Below are 8,691 nucleotides of genomic sequence, written 5' to 3'. Positions count from 1 at the left end.
TTTGATTTGCCGTTTTAGTGAGAGCTCTGCAATAGCTCAGCTTCGTTTACTAAGGCATTTATGTAAATTTCTATGCTTGTAGGCAGGCCACATAAATCGCACTGCAGGGCTGCATGCAGTCCATGGGCCCCATTTTGGACAGCCCTGTATTAGATGGATAGGTCTGGATTAGTCCCTGAGACAGCCAGTTCAACTAGGAGTAATTACTTTGTAATTGATTAAGTTTTACAATAATTTCACTATTTTCCTAGGAATAGTAAATGAAAGCAGAAGATGAGCTATGATTATTTATTTATGCAATCATATGTGTGTAAAAATAAGGGATGTGCTTAAGTAGGATCCACCATCATAAGCCTTTGCTTAAGTGATAGTTGTCCTATCCATGCCACAACCTAGCATTGGAATAGAACTTTTTAATGGAAGAAAAGTGAATAATTGTGGAAGTTGAGTGAAAATTAAGATGTTTTCCTTTTTGGTTTCTGTACCAGAGAAAGAAAAATTGTAGGATTATAGTTTTTCATGTGTATTATGCCATTGTAGAAAGATCAGATATATGCCCTTAATACAAACATTTTAGTAGAATCATAGGTATTTTTGAGATGTTCTTTTGTTACTCAGAAATGTTTAAAATGTTTTTAGTGGTGGCATTTGTTACCCTGAAAGTCAGACTTCTTCAGCAATACTTCTTTTATTTTAGTCACCATATTTCTAAAGAATGTCATCAATAATTTGTCTTTTGCCTCCATCTGGAACAAATCAATCCCTTGTCACAGGTCCTTTGGTTAACCCTGTTTAACCTTAGCCCTGCTAGGATAGTAAGGTCTTTAACCACAAGAACTGCCTTATTTGATCTTGATAACCTGAATGCTTTGCATATAATATATGCTGAGGGTTATTAAATGAATATTTAAACAGGACATTTGTGGAATCAGTGGTGGAATCTATAGCTCCTGGGAATACTGCATGGGACTTAGCACAACTATCACCCATCCTGGGTGGTTGAGAAATAGAGGTTTACTGTGACACCAACATTGTCACAGCTGCCTTCTATTCCCTAGTACTTTCATTTCAAGAATGAGAAGCAGAAATCTGAGTTGTTCAAAACTTAGATATTCTTTAAAATATAAGAACAGCAAAAGACCACTAAACCTTTGACCTAAATATCTGGGAATCTCAGTCTTCAAGGACACTGGCTCTGAAAATCTAAGTTCCTATTAAAATACATATTCAGAATGATTAGTTTTGTAGAATTCGGGATTGGAATAGTAACTGAGAAATCAGCCAACTGGACCTTCCCATTTCACATATGAGGAAATAGACCCCGAGAAAATGATTTTCTTCAGGACACACAGGCAGAACCAAAGTTCTGACTACAAATCCAATATTTTTTCCACTCTGTATCAACAGCCATATGAAAGCATGCCCCAAATCACAAATGAGATTTTTTAAACTCGTGTTTAGGACAACTCATTTTACCTCATATCCATTAGATTTGCAAAGGCAACAAGCTAGAATGGTGATTGTTGGAAAGGCAGTGGAAGGACAGGCATAATATTACACTGTTGGTGATATTTCAAATTGGTCCTACTATTCTAGGGGGAAAAATGTAGCTTTGTTACAAAAGTCCATAAGCTGCACATACAGTGAAGCAGACATCAAGCATTTTACCCTGTAATATTTGTAGCAGAATTTTTTTATGGTAGCCAAGAACCAGAAGCAAAGAAGGTACCATCAGTGATGCAACTGGTTAAGGAATGACTATTAAAAGAGGTTTATAAATGTAATGAGATAGTATACTGTGAGAAATATAGTACCTGTGAAAAGTTCAGAATTTGTCAAAACTTGCACGAACTGAGTTGAAGGAAAGCAGAACCAATAAACTGTGCCCAAAGATTGCTGCAAGTAATGTGAAGGAAAATAACAATGAAAAGCTTCAGAACTCTGATCAATGCGAGTGGTCCATTGGCTTCAGAAGATAAGGCTATTCTTGCAGGCAAATAGATTATGCCTTTTCCATGTATGTACACTATCCCAATGCCCAATACCATCTGAATTTGCTATCACTAACTGCATGTAAAAGTAAGAAATTTAGAAATTCCTAGGGAAGCAAGAACACTTCTTTTCATCTCCCTTCTATGATTTGGTGTCATTTCTTACCTTTTGGGGGTTCCAAGCAGTTCTGCTTTTTAGTATAGTAGATTGCTATAGAGCCTCAAGTTTCTGGAAAGTTTTTTTTTTTTCAAGGTCCAAAATGTACCAATTTATTCAGGGCAGCACTTCTTTTTTTATTTTATTTTTTATTTTTAGTTTACGACAGTCGTTTTCACAAGTTTTTGGGTTCCAAATTTTCTCTCCCTCCCTCTCCTCCCCCCTAGCCCCCAAGACAGCATGTAATCTAATGTAAGTTCTACATATACCTTCACACTGAACTTATTTATGTAGTAGTCCAGTTGTAAAGAATTATAACCAATGGAATGAATCATGAGAAAGGAGAAACGAAACCAAAAAAGAAGGAAAAAAAAGAGTAAAAAGTTTGCCTCAATCTGCATTCAGACTCCATAATTATTTCTCTGGATGTGTATAGCTTTTTCCATAATGAGTCTTTTGGAGCTGTCTTTGAACCTTGAATTGATGAGAGGAGTCAAGTATGTCAAAGTCCTTACAGATACTGTGTGTCTGTAATCATGTATAATGATCTCCTGGTTCTGCTCCCCTCACTCAGCATTAGTTCATATAAGTCATTCCAGCTTATAATGAAGTCCATCTGCTCCTCATTTCTTATAGCACAATAATATTCCATTACATTCATATACCACAATTTGTTTAGCCATTCCCCAATTGATGAGTATCCCCTTGATTTCCAATTCTTTGCCACCACAAAAAAGAGCTGCTATAAATATATTTGTACATATGGGTTCCTTTCCCACTTGTATGATCTCTTTGGGATATAGCCCTAAGAAGTGGTATTGCTGGGTCAAAGGGTATGCACATTTTTATAGCCCCTTGGGCATAGTTCCAAATTGCTCTCCAGAATGGCTGAATCACTTCACAACTTCACCAACAATATAACAATGTTCCAGTTTTCCCACATCCTCTCCAGCATTTATCATTTTCCTGTTTTGTTATTTTAGCCAATCTGACAGGAGAGATGTGGTACCTAAGAGTTGTTTTGATTTGCATTTCTCTAATCAGTAGTGATTTAGAGCATTTTTTCATATGCCTATAGATATCTTCAATTTCTTCCTCTGAAAACTGCCTGTTCATATCCTTTGACCATTTCTCAATGGGGGAATGACTTGTATTCCTATAAATTTGGCTCAGTTCCCTGTATATTTTAGAGATGAGGCCTTTATCAGAGATACTGGTTGTAAAGATTTTCTCCCAATTTTCTGCTTCCCTCCTAATCTTTGTTGCATTGGCTTTGTTTATACAAAACCTTTTCAATTTAACATAATCAAAATTATCCATTTTGCATTTTGTAACACTCTATCTCTTGTTGGGTCATGAATTCTTCCCTTTCCCATAAATCTGATAGGTAAACTATTCCTTGCTCTCCCAAATTGCTTATAGTATCAGCCTTTATTTTTAAGTCATGAACCCATTTTGACTTTATTTTGGTATACGGTGTGAGATATTGGTCTATGCCCAGTTTCTGCCATACCATTTTCCAATTTTCCCAGCAGTTTGTTTTTGTAAAATAGTGAATTCTTAGCCCAGAAGCTGTATTCTTTGGGTATATCAAAGAGTGGATTGCTATAGTTGTTGACTACTGCATCTTGTGATCCACTGATCCACTCCTCTGTTTCTTAGCGAGTACCAAGTAGTATTGATGACTACTGCTTTATAGTACAGTTTAATATCTGGTATGGCTAGGCCACCTTCCCTAGCATTTCTTTTTATTAATGGAAAGTCTTCTTATAGCTTGTATAGCTTAGCTAGAACAGTCCTCTGCAACAAAATTTCAACTGAAGTAGTGTTTTTTTTTTTGTGGGAACAGAAACTCCCCAGATGCATATACCCATTTCCCCTTTTGAACGCCACGCCCCTTTTTTTTAACTCAGTCCCATCCTGAGACATAGTCATGGAGTATCCGAGTAAGTTAAACTTCATGGTTTTTTTCACTCCAAACCAGAAGCCATCGCTGCAATGTAGTCATGTAATTAAGAAAGTCCTCCAGCAGAGGGCTGTGCAGTCACAGTTCTATAGATGGAAGAGCATCTTTTTATTTTTTTAATAGAAGGAACAACAAAAAAAGGTTAACATTTTTCTTTTAAGTTACAATGGCTCACAAAAAGACTGTACCTTTGAAGGATGAAGAATAGGCCATACGAAATCAATAGACTTTGCCAGGATAACTGGGTTCAGTTTTAGCCCCAGAAACTAAACAGCCCTGTGACCTTGTACACATCACCTAACCTTTTGGTGCTTCAGTTTCCACCTCCATGCAAAATGGAGATAATATCATTTATACAACTCACAGTACAGGGCTATTAAGGGAAAGCACTGACAATTGTGCCACAAATTATTTAAGTTATTTAATTTCTCATTTAAGTCTAAGACATCGTGAAGGATATGGTGTGGATTGAAAGAATTTTCCACTAAATCCTTACCCAGAAGCTTGAAGTCAAGTTGTTTTAATAAAAAGCTTGTGTTGATGTGTGTTCTTTTAGGGTTTAAAGCCACATTTTGTACAATGCCCTTTTAAAGCAGGTAATGCAAATATTCCCATTTTTACAGATAATTAAAGGTCAGAATGAAATGTTCTGCAAAGCGTTCCACAGCTAAGTGTCATAGCTATGTTTGAACCCTGATTTCTACGTACTATGGCACATTGTTTCTCCACAATGGGAATAACCTCGAGGTTAAGAGGTCTTATGAATCAGATGTAGAAATCTGTTGAATGATTGGACGGGCATTCATCAAAGGGGCCTAGTGTGTGCCAGGACTGTGCTAGCTTTGGAGGATATAAAGGATATGACTTCTGGGTAAGTAGAGGCCAGAGAAGGGAGTTGTGGTCTAGGCAGTCAGTTTTTCACATATCAATAATTCCTTACAGAGCAATATAGCCATTATATTTATATACCACAATTTGTATAGAGCCATTCCTTAATCAATGGCATTACTGATTTGAGTGGAGTCACTGGGCAAAAATTGTCCTGCCTTTTCCAGTAGTGATGGTAATATAATAAAGATAATAATAGCTAACATTTATATAGTGCTTATTATGTGTCAGGCACAGTGCTAAGTGCTTTTTACAATTTTTATTTCATTTCATCCTCACAATAACCTGGAGAAGTAGATGCTATTATTATCCCCTTTTTACAGATGAGGAAACTGAGGCAAACAAGTGACTTACCCAGGGTCACAGAACTAGTCAAAGTCTGAGGGTGGATTTAAACTCAGGTCTTCCTGATTTCAGGCTGGGCACTCTATCCACTGTGCCACCACTGTATCCCTAAACTCTTGAGTGAACTTGGATGATTAGAAAAATAATAGAGGCCATAAGTACCCTTGGTATGACCTAGGATGGCGCTTCTTATATTCTCTAACTAAAAACTTCCAACAGTTTTCTTTTGACAAAATTTTCTTCCTATTTGTAAAATGTACATCGACTATGGAGTATTATATATTCAAGATGTTTCGTAATATTAAAAACTTATATTTGGCTTCATATTTTAAAAAAATTTATTTAATAACACATATATACAGTACTGAGGCTACAATGACTTACAGGTGAATAATTCTGATTTTCATATATTATTTACATCAATAAGAAACCACAAAAATTCTTGACTAACGTTGAAATCCAATGTGATCTCAGCTTCTGACCAACACATACAATATTGGTTGTGTAACATTATATACATTGTGCTTACATTCTTTTTTTTTTTATATTGTGCTTCCTTGTTTTTGCAATGACAAAGTGTGCTTGCAAAAAGTTGGAGAGATGGAAGTGGGAGGGAAATTCCGATGCAATAAATGGAAAGTAGCCAGTACAGCTTTCTGTAACCAAACATCTAGCAAATAAATCACATCCCAAAGATTTAAGGGAAGGAAGTGTCCAGTAATGCTATTGCATTTAAAATATATATACATATATATGTACAATACTAATTTATCAGTCTATACAATCTCTAACAAGGTAGCAGAAATATATTTGAAACGATAATTTATTATTTTCAATATCATATATTAGACCTTTTAATTCTTCAAACTTTAAATACTCATTTGTTTTAATTTTGCCCCAGTGTTTATCTTTCAACTGTGTCATTTTATGCTATAAATATAATTTAACTTAGTGTTTCAAAACATCACTGAGTGGCCCCGAAATTATTTAGACAAGGTTTAGATCATTTCTTGAATAATCTGTATACAAATTAAATCATTTTGAAATGATTTAAACTGGGGGACACTCAGTTTAAAAGATTACAGGGATGTCATTATATAAGATAGATAATCACCTCCTGATTCATTTATGTTGGATCTTCATACATTTGGTTTTGTTATGGTTGAGTACCCCCACATATGAAAGTAGAAGATGTTCGTTTGATAACAGCAGTGTTAGGACAACCACTTTGCACAAGAAACTGGTTTTATCCTAACAGTCTTGAAGTAGTAGTTTCTTTAACAAAGTTACATCAGATACTAAAGTGTTTTTTTTTTAAGTTTCACTTTCTTTGTTCTTGAAACTTTATTTTATAAAAAATACAATTTCTGGTAAGCAAAATTTTCTCTGGCCAGTTAAAGGATTTGAGAATCACAGAATCTTTCCCGTCATTTTACAAATATAAAGTGACACAAAGATCTGAATTAAATGTCTACTTCTTTATCAAGGGAAACTATAATGTGGGACCTAGCCCATAAAGGTTGGATAATCATTACAAGATCCACAGTTAGACTGCAGCAAGGCAGCCACAATTTCTGGTTTTATTTATAAGCTCCTTTCTCTAGAACTTATTTTCCATTTATAAAATGGATACTTTTTTCTATAGATATATAGTTCTAAAGGCCTAGGACTAGTACATACTGAGGCTTAAAAGTGGATGGCAATATACACCTAATGCTAACTTCTGCATTATAATACTAAGATCTCTTCTCTCCATGATTAACAGGACCAGTGTTTGTTTTTTTAATTTTTGTTTTGTTTTACAATCCGTAGTAACCTAAGCTACTTAACAGAAAAACATAGAGATGAGAGATAATCCTGCCTCAGAACTGACCAGGCTTGACATGCTTGCTACATGCTTAATGTCAGGGTAAGTGTACAGTCTAAGGTGGTGCTTTTGAGGAGTTATCAGGCACAATTGAGCAGAGCTTATTTGCATGTTAGAATCTATGTTACACCCATCAGGACTAGTAAGTACAGTAGCTTGCATGTATAGATTAAAAATACTTCAGCTATTTATTGCTAGTTTATTCTGAGAAGTAGCAGGCTATGTGGCAGGAAAAATACCATACTTGCAGCCATAAGCCATGGCTTTGAGTCATAGTTCAGATGCTTAGTAGCTAGTTGACATAGCTGTTTTAAGCTTTAATTTTCCTCATATGTACAACAGGAAATCATACCCAAACCACCTACCTCATAGGGGCAGTTTTGAGGAAAGCATGTTGCAAATTTTAAAGTGCTACATAAGTGTAAAATTTCTTTTATTATTTAGTGGCACAATTTCTGCTGGAATTATTTGATCAGCTGCAATAAGGATGAACCTCTGCCATATCTCTTTCAGTTGTTTTATTAATATCTTACTCTTTATGAATAAGAGTTTGAAATTATATGGATAACTGAGTTATTTTTGTGTAACACAAGATAAATAAGAATATAGGACAGTTGATTATCTGTTATTGATTTTCAAGCCCAGTTATTCATCACTGTCCATCTGGCTCCTATGTTGGGCTTATTTAAAAAGGGCAGGGTACTTAGAGCAAGTCTCAGATGGATAAGTGCCTGAGTCTTTTTCTTTAGCTACATTCCAAAGCCAAATCTAAGTTCCTGGATGAGTTCTTGCTTTGTACTTTACACTGAAAAGCATTTTAGAGCTTAAAGTGACCTCGGAAGACATTTAGCCCAACACCTTTATTTTATAGATGAGTTAACTCTGAACTGGAAAGGCTTCAGAGGATTTAGGTGGTTTCAGACTGACAAATAAGTCATACATGCAAAACCAGATATTCTTACCAACTGTACTCTAGTCATCATGGCATTCACCATGGGGGTAGGGACATAGGTAGGACAAAAAATAGAACAAACCTGGAGCTTTTAGAAAATCTTAGTCCAGAAAGGGCAGAAGGGAAAAGGCTATAGATAGGAAAGCAGAAGCTGCTTAGGAGAGCTGTCCAGTGATCTAATTTCTTAACAATGTTTGAAGCTCAAAGAGGGGAGAGGGGTCACCAAGATGGAGGAAAGGAGTTCTGCTAGGAAAGATCACAGATCTAAAGTTAGAAGGGACCTCAGAGGTCATCTAAAACAACCTCTTTATTTGTCAGCTTAGGAAATGGAGGTCCAGGGAGGTTTAATGATTTTACCAAAATCATACAGGTAGTGAACATCAGTGGAGGGATTTGAATCCAGATCTCCTCCAATTCCAGAGCCACTGTTCTTTCCACTGTACCCATGGTATCAAGGATAAACTTCATCTTCACAATTCCCTAGCTGTACTACTCACATGGCCTTTGGCTATAGTTTGCTAAGTC

This window comes from Trichosurus vulpecula, chromosome 1 (assembly GCF_011100635.1).
Source record: "Trichosurus vulpecula isolate mTriVul1 chromosome 1, mTriVul1.pri, whole genome shotgun sequence".
In the NCBI taxonomy this organism is placed as follows: domain Eukaryota; kingdom Metazoa; phylum Chordata; class Mammalia; order Diprotodontia; family Phalangeridae; genus Trichosurus; species Trichosurus vulpecula.
This window is presented reverse-complemented; position numbering follows the sequence as displayed.